At 33.4% G+C, this 14,527-nt stretch overlaps 1 long non-coding RNA gene across 1 annotated transcript; it reads left to right on the top strand.

Moving 5' to 3' along the window:
• The first annotated feature begins 1,364 nt into the window (after positions 1-1,364).
• On the top strand, positions 1,365-2,306 carry LOC143610936 (uncharacterized). The gene is made up of 3 exons (XR_013149682.1): positions 1,365-1,457; positions 1,581-1,999; positions 2,237-2,306. It is a non-coding gene; the product is annotated as an uncharacterized LOC143610936 (long non-coding RNA).
• The last annotated feature ends 12,221 nt before the right edge of the window (positions 2,307-14,527 follow it).

Here is a 14,527-nt window from a genome sequence, read left to right as displayed (position 1 = left end):
TGCAGGGGATGGGGAAAAGCTGACAGGTTACAGGTCAAAGCATGGGAGGTGTCAGATAAAACACTGTTCAAGGCATGCAAAAGAAGATTTCAAAAGATTATGTCAGTCACTTTTTCTGTCAACCAATAGGATTGGTGCGCATGCTGCGCCGAAAGTGGCTTTTCGGACAGATGTCGGAACTGACCTAAAGTGCTCATACAAAAGATAAGATATTTCAAAGGAATACAGGCTGGCATAAACTGAAGAAAAGACTTAAGGTCTAGCGCGAGAAAACTCGAGCGCGCGCGCAAGGGCGAAGGCAGACAGAGAACAATCCTTAGCGCGCCGCGGGAAGAACTATAATCCTTAGCGCGTCGCGGGAAGAACTACGATTCTTAGCGCGCCGCGGGAAGAACTATAATCCTTAGCGCGCCGCGGGAAGAACTACCATTCTTAGCGCGCCGCGGGAAGAACTACCATTCTTAGCGCGCCGCGGGAAGAACTACAATCCTTTGCGCGTCGCGGGAACAGCTGGTCTTCACGCAGGCTTCCTTGTAAGGAGTCTGGCGCGTGGAGCTGCGCGGACATCCTTAGGCGGGAAGAACCAAAGGACAAGCAAAGGGTTAAGAGAAAAAGGGGTTTCAGGCTCAAGGGTTAAGCAAAGGGGCGGGACGGCGACAAGAGAGAAAAGAGGCGGGACGGCGACAAGAGAGAGAAAGAGGCGGGACGGCGACAAGAGAGAGAAAGAGGCGGGACGGCGGAAAGGAAATTATTATTATTTAGTAAGTAATATAAAAATATATATATGATTTATTTAATGTTAAATTTACAAAGATTAATAATCAAATTTTAAAACATAAAAAGAATCGGATTCGAAAACGGGTACCTGGGTTGGGTCGGATTCGGGCAGATGTCACACCGAGTATGTCGGTTGTTACCGATTAGAAAGGATCCTCATTTACATATGTTTTATATGCCACGATTGATGCTTTTATTTATAATCTCATATACGTTTGTGAATTTCGCTCATATTATATATACTCAAACTATGAAATTGCTCACCAACATACGTGTTGACAAAATATTATTTTATGCATTGTTACAGGTTTGACTTTTATCGACTTGAAGACTTGACGGAAAACGTTACCAAGACTATTAGGATATTAGTAAAACGAACAATAAATTTGTTTACTTGTGTTCAATTTGTTTGTATGACCAAGATGTGTTGTTTATTGATTTGTGAAATAAATGAGTTGATTAAATATTGTCACTTTAATAATGTCTTGTGTTTTGGGCAATCGGTTGCACCCCGGCATGTTCCGCCTTTGGTCGGGGTGTGACATTTTATATTATTAAGAATATGTATGAATAATTAATATCGATCAATGACTACTGGCACGATCTCATAATTCACTTCTTGTGCACGCATGGTTTAATAGTTCCCAACCAGTGACGAGAAGTCATTCATCTGAATTAAGGTAATAATCAGTACAAGTTAAAACGGGTCGCGTCAGATTGACCATAGACATGTTGTCTAAAACTTAATATCCTTTACAAATAAGGCTTTACTAGATTTATTAGTTAGTATCCGCTGTTTACAGGAGGAAGTATGTTGCAATGCAGAACTCACAGACAACAATAAACACAGAAGCAACGCATAATGCATCCAGGCTTGCAGTCAACCAATCAAAACAAGATTTTTCCAACCCGTTTAATGATCTCGTCTCCGCATCTAATTCATCATCTACTACTTTTAACGGGCCACATATTGATAAGGTTTCTTCTGTTGTGAGTATGCTGAAAGGTTCATTAGAACGCAAGAAGCTTAAAACTCGTGTTGAAATAGAAACTATGAATGTTGACATAGAAGGTTTTGTGCCCCCCCACGAATCTAATTCAGATGAATACCGGATCTCTAGAAGCTTCAGAAAGTGAATCTTCTACTGATCCACTTATTATCTCAATGGGTTTTAGGTGTCCGACGGGCCAAGCAATTCTTGTTAATCAGCAAGTGCTAAAGGTACATGTTGAGTATTGGGGAAACGGGTGGTAACGGGTTAGAAATGGTTTTGGTGGGTCGTTCGTATAAGGGTCAAAACTCAAAACGGTTTGGGCTGGGTCGTTAATTAATATCATTTTCTCCCTTTATAAGATCATTATGAAAACTATATTATTAAAAATACTAATTTAAGGATTTCATGATATCAATGAAGGGTGAAATAACTGATCAATTCTTTTTTTCTCTTTTACATTACAGATATAAGAGAACACATGTACAATAACTTTAAAGAAGATCACAAGGTTTGTTTTCACTGCAACACTAACAAGTTCCATTTTTTAATTTATGCTTATTGTTTATAATTTATGTTTAATATCTTATCATTTATATTTATATTCGGATCTTGACTTTCACTGACATTTTCAATTTCAATAAGACCAAGACTACCCGTTGATTTTTGTATTTGCAATTGCGGAAAAGCGCAAAGAGTGCCTTCTACTTACAACAGATTCATAAAGTAAGAATATTTAAATTTTAACAAATATCAAATATATACTGTTGAGAAATTATTCTTAGCAAATCTCTGTCTTGGTAACTAGATCTTTAGTGTTGGGGACATTTTTGTAGAGGTCTTTGCGTATCATTGAAGTTATGAAATCTAATCATTTAGTGCTCAATTTCTGGTGGCACTTGTTAATAAACAAACACACTTAAGATATATGCATCTGAATTAGATGCTAAGCTTCAATATTAGTATATTTATTTTTAGTCAATACCTTTCATTCTTTAATTATTCTCTTTTTATGCAGTTCTAAGGATTCCAATTCATATTATGATACCTGAATGACCTACCAAGTTGACTATATTCAACACCATTGCAGGTAACTTAAATGTCATGTTTTTTCGTGCACGTGTCAGCTATGATATTTGTAGAAACAAAATATTCCCCTCGTTGTTCTTTATTATTGAACATATGATTGTTAAATTCTCTTGTTTAAGTCTTTAGGTTCTTATCTCATTTTTTTTGTAATGGTGTTCATTGCTTTCAGGTATGCATTTTTTTATTCTGGGAAATGAACTTATTAGAACAAAAGAAGTATGAAAGTGAAGAATACTGGAATGAAGAAAATCACTGAAGATTGGTTGACTTTTGTGACACTGTTGTTTTTTTTTTGTTAAAAGTATATTGATATTAGTTAACTTTGAATGTTGTATGAAATATTAGTATTCTATAAAATATTGTATGAAATGCATTATTTTTTCTATATGAATTTTTTGTGTTATGAGAATTGTCATTTGATAGGGAAATTAATAATTCTATAAATAATATATTTTATTTAAACCCAAAAACCATGACATGCAAATATGTGTCATAAGCATATCATAAAAAGATGACACACAAATACGCGTCATGAACTTTTCTTGACAGGCCTTCATTGACAAGCATATACGTGTCATCTACCCCTTTAATGACTCGCAATGCACGTCATTAAAGGCTATTTTTCTAGTAGTGTTTTCATCCAACTACATATGTGTTTGTACGATCGTTATCGTCAGTTGGCCATTTCACAGTTTCCAAGAGCCGTGCACGCATCAACTCCAAGTTCTGATCCGAAAGATCGTTGTATATTTTAGCATGCTCCAGTTCCTAAAAAAGAAAACAGCACCCACAAATCAAATTGGTAATTTTTCAAGTTCTTGAGGCAAACATGCAAAATCTAAAGCACAAATGTTTTTGATTTTATATCTTTACCCATTTTGCAAAGAGGTGAAGGCGTGTCACCGTTACTCTTTCCGCAAGTTCATGATTCTCCTATGATATGATCAAAACACGACGTAGAAAAAAATAAAATACGGGTTGGGTTGCCGCGCAAACAAAAACATATTTTTCCACATGCTCAAATCATTAAACATTTGACATGTTATATTAATAATCGGTCATGTCATTTTATAACTTCTCCATGTTCACAAAGTTCTCGTGCAGCAGTTGTTGCATTTTTCTTCGGTACGACCGCAAGGTACACACATACTCATCAATCGTCTACGTTTTCTTCATGATATGAGCATCTAATTGAGTGAATGAATCGTTATTAGTTATATGCTTGAAGTGCTTCTCGATTTCTATGTGATAAACGCATGTATGTGATGCGTTCCATTGATTTTTCAACCTAATGATACATGGATTTTTACTCAATTTGTTTCGGTAGATGTTTTGATCCATGATTCATTTTCATTCTATTGGAGTTGTGAAGTTGGATTCACCAACGGTTCAAGCAGATATGTGTTTTCATTCAAAATAGCATGTGATAGCTATTTTGGTTGTTGTACCACTGAAGATGTGAACAAATATACATACACAAATATTCAAAGTCGTACAAAAAACGAATATTATACAAATACAGTACACCTGAAACTCAGTAACATATTGTTTTAGTAGTCTTAAATGCTAATGTATGATGTTCAATAAGGTTTGGTGGCAATTTGTTATAAACATTATTCTTATCGGTGAATCCGTCTACAAAAGAAGCTAACAAAGTAACAAGAGATCGACGTTGTGGGATACAAGGTATTAAATATATAGTATAATACATTTCAAAACAAGAAAACATTGAAGTACCAAATTGTTTGGTGCACATTGGCCTGATATAGTTTGTGTAACCGGAAAATGCAAATAGGAGGGGAGATCAGGAAAAGAAAGCATACAAGAGAGTGATACAGATATAATACCTATATATATGGGGTTAAAAAATAGTAAGCAGGGATTAGTTGTGATCTGTCGTTGGTTCTTGCAGGAAATTCGAGATTCTTTCCAAAGTTATTATTTTCATTGCACAAAAATGAACAAGAGGCAAGTATCTTGATGTTTTCAATTTCTTCACTTGTACATTTGAGGCTTTTGCAGTTTATGAGTTGTCATGTCATTTTATTTTCTTTTATATAAAATTTGGTCTTTAAGAAAAAGAAAATGTACGAGCAACTCACACCATACCCAATTTATGGTACACATAAGTTGTTTCAATACTTTTTTTTTTTGGCTTTTCCCTTTTATTGTTTTTCTTTTATTTATTTATTTAATTTTTGTTGGTTCTTAACATAGGTAAGGAAAGGTAAGGACTTTCCGGAATTCACACTTTCAAAACCAAGATGCAAGGGTCTTCTTTTATTTATATAATACTTATTACTCTATAGTGCTCTATTAACCTAATGATATGTGTTGAAAATTAAAAATTGCATAAAAGGAACAACAGCTGTCACCACCACCACCACTGCAAAGAAGAAGAACCGGAGGTAAGACTTCAAAATTTTCTAGATTCGTTAGGGCTTGAGCTCGAAAACTAAGCGAGCTTTATTTGAGGCTCGGGCTCGATAAGACTTGGTTCATTTGCATACCTACTAGGGCTGTATAGAATTCCAATTTAGGGCGACAATAAAATCTTACTAATGCATTTGTATGATTATCCAAATATAGGCACCAAAATTAGCAAAAGTGCTATTGAAGATGGTCCTTGATTGTATTAGTTGTGCAGTTCATTTCATTCACATAGAACAAGAAAGAACCACCGATGTTTGGTGCGGAGCCTACATTTTGGTGCATTCTTCTTTCTTTCCTTGGTCTTCTGTTCCGCCATATTCTTAATAACTTATTCAATGACAACAAATCAACCGCAAATGCACCTTTCTTTTATCAAATCTCAGTGACATGGTCTAATCATGAGTGTAGTATTTTATCATGGTGTCGGATCCTAAGTTTTTATGGATTACTTCTTTGTTACCGGGGTCAACCCCAAAGCCAAAATGTCTCAAAACTAGGAGGCCATGGATAAAGTCTTTTTTATTCATTTGTCTCGAACTTCGTGAAGAACTCCATTCTATCTCTCTCTGCTTACGAATAAAAAATTGGGGCTACTACCTAGTTGTACCACTCCCTTCCATCTACGAACCCTTGTTGATTCTAAACTTTGTTCTCTAAGGCACTAAACTTTTGACGGGCAGCCTCTATTTATGCGTCGTTTTCCAAAATAAGTTTTCGTACTATGGTAACCTAATGATATATGTTAAAATTTAAAAATTGCAAAAAAAGAAGAACAACCACCACCACGAAGAAAAACCAAACAACAATCAAGAAAAAGGACCAAAGCCTAATGAAATTAGCAACGAGGGAACGATAGTGCTAGGAGTTAATCTTACTTGTCATCATTGATTTCAAGCTGCCATGGAAGCACTCAGAGAATTCGTAGGTGACTGTTTATTATTGTTATTATTATTGTATTTATTTACTTTTGTAACAGATTTGTACAATTAGTATCCTTGTATCTACCAAAGACTTTAATATATATATATATATATGTGTGTAGAATGTTTAACTACTATTAATGATTGGTAATTGTTTAGGCATTGAAGAAATTAAACTTAATTCAAAAGAGCATCGTGTGTGTGTAAAAGGAGAAACGCTAGATCCCATGCAAGTTGCAGAGCGCTTGAAGCAAAAGATGGGAAAACATGTTTATATCATCTTTCCCTTGCTAAAAAACCAGTGGTAAAACCTTAAAATATACTAGAATCAAGCTGTATTTGAGGCTCGAATTCGGTAAGGCTCGGTTTGTTTTAAGCTTTTCATTCATCCGATCTCAAGTAGTGGAGTTATCCGTTGGTTATTTCGAATAAGTTTCATGTTCTAGTTTGTTTTTTCTTTATTTGTAGTCTTTAGGTTTGTTCCAGATTTACTGCAACTTGTTAGCTTTCGTACGTTTACTTTTCTTGTATTTAAGTATCTTTAATCAAATGAAGAGTATCAGTTTTTAATCTATACCTTCAATGAGCTGATGTGTATGATATGATATAGGCACCAAAAGTTGATGAGGTGACTTTGAAGATTGATGTTGGTTGTAAATGTGATAGTTGTCTAAGGAGTGTCAAGCAGTACATCCACGAGATAGAAGGTAATTTCTGATTTTTTGGTCATTCTTATTAATTTTTTTTCTTTTCGCTAATTACAAAACTGAGGTGATGGTGTTTATGTAACTAACAGGGGTACGAGTGGTATATGTTGAATTGGGGGAATCAATTGTTAGAGTAAATATAAGGGGTCATTCAATTGATAAAGAAAAGTTGCTCGCACACGTTAGCAAGAAGAGTAAAGCACATGTAGAGAATGCATGATATCGTATTGACTATAAATAGTATTTGATATTTTGAAGTATGCAATGGCATGATGAGATGTTTGGTGTATGTGATTTTGTTGCAAATATTAATTTTGTTTTTTTCCTTTATCATAAGTGTTGCATACTTGCAAATCGTTTGAATGTGCAATATTCAGTTTCAATTATTTCCAAAGTTGGCATACCTGAGTGCAAACAATCACATCAAAATTTAAACATTTTTTGGTCAATCCCAACATGTGAATTCACAACATTGACAAATGTAAGTGACCCTCCTTCTAAACATTTTTTTGTCTCTCAACGCCCCTTCAAGTACTGCACACTAATCTGGACAGATTGACATATTAATCCAGTGAGGCATTTTCAACTATTCCACCTGAACTGGTTTCTGATTTGAAAAGAATGCTTTCACCAAACAAGACTTTAAGACCATCAGTTTTAGATTTTGCCAGCCGACTCTCAGGTACCTTGCTTTTAATCATTTACTTTATGTCTTTTTCTTATGTTGATATATTGCAGGATAAAGTTGATTTTGAGATTTCAACATTACCTGTCATTGTTCATGTTCTAACCGAAACCATTGCTGCATGTGAGACCCTACTGCTTAGCTTTTATTGGTAAGTAATTTAATCTGAATTAATTTTGAATCAGAGTTAATTTTGAGTTATGTATTTGTAATTTAATCTAAAGTTATGCCATGTAGTGCTAAGTTTAAAGTTATCTCTATTCTTAGGTCGTTTTGAAATATTTGAAAACTATCGTTAGGATGATGTAAACATTTGGCATATTTTTTAGTTTTCTTTTCTTAATCAAGTGCATGGATATTGCTCTATAATTTTGTCAAAGTAATCGTTTTCTTATACAATATGATGTGATATAATTTGTTGATATCACATGTTAGAAATATTAAACCTATAAACTACGTAAAACTAATGTTATAAGTAATATGAATTTATTAACTTCGAATTGTTCGTCTTAAAACCAACTCGGTTTGGATTTTAATTGAGAATATATGTAATTGTACTATTAAAAGGGAGATAGATGTAAATTAATTCATTAAGGATAAAATTGTCATTTAGTTAGTTAACTTCAATGAAACGGGAAAATATGTAATATATGTGGCTTAATAAATTAATAGAGAAATGTTTGTTTTTGGACAAAACCTCTTCCAGACCACTTTTCGCTTCGCCGCGCAGAGGTTATGGTCTGCAGTGTGTTTGTTTTCCCAAAGCTATTTCATTAAAAAACCTCTTCCAGACCTCTTCTCCTAGAAGTGTTGTGAATGCTACTTCTCACCTCTTCCAGACCTCTTCTCCTTTGTTTACCCGTCGCCGCTCCAACCCATCCACCGCTGCTGCCGCGGTGGTGACCGGACGTCGGTGACGGCAGTGGTCTGTGGACGGTTCAGTGGCGGGGGTTACGACGGTGTACGGTGGTGGCTGTGGAATGGGGTAGCAATTAGGGACCGTAGTGGTAGGTGGTGGTTAGGTGGATGGCAGTGGAGATGGTTATGGCGGTGGTGGATTATGACGGTGGTGGTGTTGTGGCGGAGTGACGGTGGTAGTCACGGATTGTGGTGAGGGTTGTTTGGTGGCAGAGCGACGATGCGGTGGTGGTGTTGGATTACGGCGGTGGGTCGTCGGAGAGAAGAAGAACAGAGGAGAGGAAGAGGAGAGGAAGAAGAAAAGTGGAGAAGAAGAAAAAGATGAAAAGTTTTATATGTCTTGTGAAATTAGATTAGAATAATTATAAGTTTTAGTAGTCTGCAGATGTTAAAAAACAAACAGTCTTTTTGTTACAGACTGCAGAGTTTTGGTCCACCTCTTCTGCTACAGATGTTGGCAGATGTGGTTTCGCAGACTTCTGACATTTTACCTCTGAAAAACAAACAGCACCTTAATGTTTAGCATTGGGAATATGTAACAAAATAAGTTAGGGAGGTGATATATGTAAAAATACAAAGAGATACAAAAATGAAAAGTGTGAGAAGGATTTATGACCATACAGAAAACCCCTTAAAAACATTAAAAAAATAATAAAAAATCACAAATCAAAATATAAATAAAAAAAACTAAAGTGCTTCCGCCATCATTCCCGTTCAAAATAAAAAAACACAAAAAATTGACGAAAAGACACAATGCCGAGATCAAAGACACAATGACGAAAATGAACAAAAGACACAATTATAACTAAAAAATAAACAATAGATCACAAAATATAACACAATACCGAACAAAATATAGCACAATGTTGAGTAATATAACACAATATAAAGAAAAAAACACAATGTCAAGGAAAAAAGACACAATCAATGACGAAAATAAGCACAAAACACAATGATTAACAAAAAGACACAACGACTTTTTTAACTTACCATTGTGTTTTAATTTTTTTTATGAGAACGAGAAAGACGATGAAAACATTTTTATGTTTTTACTTTTTTCGTTTTTTATTAAATTTTGAGTTATGATTTTTTATTTATTAATTTTAATTTTTTAGAGAGTTTTTTGTGTGGCTACAAATCCTTCTCATCATTCTCATTTTTGTTCCTTTTTATTGAAATAATTGACCCATATGTAAATGCCCCAAGTAATTACTACTTTAGTGTTCTTAAAAAATATTTACTAAACTAGTGTTGGTGGGAAAAAATATTTACCATTTTAGTGTTTCCATTTATTTTGTATTCACCTTATACTTTTAATTTTATTTTTTGTTTTTATCATATTACTTATAATTTTTTAATCTGAAAAATCTAACAACTTCTTTTTATACCTTTTTTTTTCTAGTAACTCGTTCTATTTTTTTTATTTCTTTTCTCATTTGAAATTTTTTTTTCTTTCTGTTTAAGTATATTCATTTTACGAATTTTATTTTTGGGTTTAGTTTTTAATATAACGAACCTAATCGGTATCGATCAAGTTCGTGTTAAATAGCTTCCATAATGTCTAAGTTTCCAATGTCCGGGTTTTACCAATTTATATTGTTATTTTATTTTGTTTTAAATATGTGCATTTTACGAGTTTATATTTTTGGTTTAGATCTGATACCCTAACAAACCTGACTGATACTGATCAAATTCGCGTTAAATGGTCGTCATGACTCCTGGTTGGCACCAACTTCCGGGCTTTAGCGATATTTTTTATATTAAATATGATAACTTTACGAAATTATTTTTAAGTTTAGTTTTGCTACCGTAACGAACAAATCATCAAATAGTCGCTGCAACGTATGTGTTTTACCAACGTCTGATTTTGTTAGTGTTTTTTTTTCTCAAATATCTAAGTGGGTTAAATTTAATTACATGTTTTGTTTTTTTAATTATAAGAAAAGATTTATAATGGGTTAGCAAAAATATATAAATGTTGACTGTTAAAAAAGTTTTAATAAAACATTTTGGATTATTGGATATAAAAATATATAAGAAATATGATATAAAATTAGACAATAGATTAACCAAATCCAAATGAAAAGTAACTAATATGTTGATTCGTAAAATGAATATAAATAAACAAACAGAATATATATATATATATATATATATATATATTAATAATAAAAAAAAGATTTAGAAAGTGTTAGTAAAAAAATAATAAAGGTTGATTGATAAAAAAATATAAAAAATAAGTTATTGGATTATCGGATAAAAATGTATTAGAAATATGAAACACAAATAAATAATAGATTAACTAATTGAAAAACTAGATTTAAAAGTAAGGGTAAAGTTAACATAAAAAGAACAACAAAAATGAAAAGGGTGAGAAGAAATCCAGTCCATTGATCTTAGATTTGAATGACTGAGATTAATTTAATAAATAAAAATTGATGAAAAGGGCATTAAGGTAATAACTCGCATTTGTTGACTTTCTCTCTCCATATGCAAGACACATGTCAATTCCCCCATCATTTTAAAATGTCCATAACTTTTTCATACGACATTATTTTTTTAAAAAAAAATTCACCATAATAATAAGCGTTTTTTTTATCTTTAATATGAGTATCATATTGTTATATAAAAATAAAAAAAATTAATGAGTTTTTTTAATTGTGTTTTTTGTTGTTCATTGTGTAATATGTTGTTTCCATTGTGTTTTACGTTTCAAATCATTGTGTTATATATATTCACGATTGTGTCTTACGTTTTAGATCATTGTGTTATACGTGTTCACCATTGTGTCTTACGTTTTAGGTCATTGTGTTATACGTATTCACCATTGTGTTTTACGTTTCAAGTTATTGTGTAACATGTATTAATCATTGTGTTTTACGTTTTAGATAATTTGTTGTTATTTTATCATTATTTTTACATATTATTATTACACAACGGCATTATTAGTATTTAAAAAAATGAGTTAAAAGACACAATGACGAAAAAACACAATGACGAAAAAGGACACAATAATAAGCAAAAAGACACAATGGGGTGCGAAAAGACACAATGGTGTGCGAAAAGACACAATGACGAAAAAAACACAATGGGGTGCAAAAAGACACAATGGTGTACGAAAAGACACAATGATAAGCGAAAAGACACAATGGTGTGCGAAAAGACACAATGACGAAAAAACACACAATTATAAGCGAAAAGACACAATGGTGTGCGAAAAGACACAATGACGAAAAGACACAATGACGAAAAAAGACACAATGATAGGCGAAAAGACACAATGATAAGCGAAAAGACACAGTGGTGTGCGAAAAGACACAATGACCAAAAAAGACACAATGATAGGCGAAAAGACACAATGATAAGCGAAAATAAAACAGTGGTGTGCGAAAAGACACAATGACCAAAAAAGACACAATGATAAGCGAAAAGACACAATGGTGTGTGAAAAGACACAATGGGGGGCGAAAAGACACAATGACGTAATTTTTGTTTTAAATTTTATATAACAAAAATCATACTCATATTAAAGATAAAAAAACGCTTGTTATTATGATGATTTTTTTTAAAAAAATATCATACGAAAAAGTTATAAACGTTCTAAAATGATGGGGATATTAACATGTGTTTTGCATGTGAAAAGAGAAAATGTGTTCAATTACCTCTATACCCTTTTCCTTTTGGTCCCCACTTGACACATGTCAATTATTTATGGCTTCTCACACTTCTTATTTTTGTTCCTCTGTGTAGAATAACTTGACCCTTAAAAGTAAAAGGTGAATAAAAATAAATGAAAAACACCAAAATGATAAATATTTTTTTCCACCGACACCTGTTTGGTAAATATTTTTTATAACACTAAAATGGTAAACAAATTCCGTAACACTTGTTTGGGAAAAAAACTCGTAGATTGAGTCATTTCAAATCATTACTTCATAACAAATAAACAGGCTCACAATCACCTTCCACCCCCCTTTTCCAGGCGTTTTGGGCCAAAACACCCGAGTATGCTGGCCTTAGAGGAGGACTACTAAGCTATCGAATTGTGTGAGAAAGACAAGTGACTCTTGAGTAGCAAAAACAAAAGTTGAAATAGTAGTATTGAAAAAATATGTGTTTTAGCAACAATTTTTACAATTATACTTTATGGTCTTTGTTGTATGTATATCAATAACCTGTGTAAAGAAAGCAATTATGATTTTATTGGAATATTGGTGGCGGTCTCAACTATGTCATATTGATAGATAATAGTAATAATTTTATAACTTGACTGGTGGCGGTCTCAACTAAAGAGTATTTGTTTTTAACGGTCCGCGACTAACGAAAGTTAACTTCGTTAGCGATTTGCTTATGTGGAGCTTTTTCTCTGGCCGTATCACACCATAAACCTGTCGGAAACCTGCAACACGCCCCAATTCTCTCTAATGTCATTACACCGTCTCCCTCCCTCTTCAAAACACACAGGTAATTAGAAAATGAAAGCAAATTTCATATTTTTCCATGGTCAATCCCTATATACCAAACCTGATCTTATTTTAAAAATTTCGAAATTAGTGTTACATGATTTACAAAATAAGCACAAGGCTTTTGTTAAGGAGATCAAAACGAGTCGAATGATGTGTCAATTACCATGAATGGTACACGATTGACGAGGGTGGACTTCGCCGGAGACAGCGACGATGACACATCGGTTAGGTTTCGAATGAGGGGGGAGAGAGAGAGACGATGTAACGATATTTGGGAAAATGGAGGCGAGTTGCAGGTTTCCAGCGTGATGCGGCCGGAGAAGAAGGTCCACGTCAACAAATCACTAACGGAGTTAACATCCGTTAGTCGCAGTTCATTAAAAACAAATACCCCTTTAGTTGTAACCACTACCATCCAAATTTAAAGTTAAGACTGTTATTTGTCAAAAGAGCATAGTTAGGATTATTTAAACCAATATTTCTTTTAAATAAAAAAAAATAATATGTTATCAAAAAGAATTTGTTAAATTTGTATATACATAATAAATTACTCATTCAATCCCCAGACCGACCAAACCTAAGAACTAAACCTGTATCAAACTTGTGTGAACATTTGCTATTGAATTTTTGAATTATACAGCATTTTCAAATATTTAAGCAACATATTGTAAGTGGTGAATCTCAAGAAATTCAAACATAAATGTGTGATAGTAAATTAATATCCAATCAAAAACTAAACGAAAAACTTGAGACTCATTTTTAGACACAAAGAAGCCCAAACAAAGGTGCACACATTGGGTATTTTGTAGGAGCTGGAATCCCGGTTCCGAGTATAGGTGTAGGGAGACATCCAATACCAGATCGTACCCGTGGATCCGGCATGGATAGGAACCAGTTCCAGGTTATATCCACCGGTCGGGTCAAATCGATATTTTGTGCGCCTCTAAGCCCAATCGTAAATGCGTAACCTACTATAACAAAACCCAATCCATACATAAAACCTAAAATCTAAAACCGAAATAACAGTTTCGATTCGATCTGAATCAAAATCCAACCCAATTTTACCAAACTTTAACATTCATTTAATTCTCCTGTAATTAAATCACAAACAAAAACGACAACATTTAACCTATTAAGACCAAAACTACAACATGTAGTATTCATACAATGTTTCTTAACTCCTTTAGTTCTAAATAAATAAACGAATCTACCCTGGCCCATGGGTCCATGAGACCATGACCCATGCTCGTAATGTGTACGTAACAACAGCATACAATCCCAGCCCGGACTTATTGATCAACATTAAACCAAATCACAATCCACCTTCACGTCCGGTTATTCGTAATTGAATGCTAATTAATATTATTATTATTATTGCTTCAGTCAAATATAGAAAAGAAATTAATAATAATAATATATAATAATAATAATCGATGAGAGAGAATTAAAGATACGTCGGCGGCGTAACATACTCAACCAAAAACCAAAAAGAAATTAATAATAATAATAATTTGATTACAGGCTTCATGTATTGAATCCC

The sequence above is a fragment of the Bidens hawaiensis genome, unplaced genomic scaffold, assembly GCF_021521415.1.
Source record: "Bidens hawaiensis isolate Kalapana, Puna unplaced genomic scaffold, B.hawaiensis_p1.1 tig00028741_1, whole genome shotgun sequence".
NCBI lineage: Eukaryota > Viridiplantae > Streptophyta > Magnoliopsida > Asterales > Asteraceae > Bidens > Bidens hawaiensis.
The sequence above is the reverse complement of the archived record's forward strand: the minus strand, read 5'-3'. Positions and strand labels throughout refer to the sequence as shown.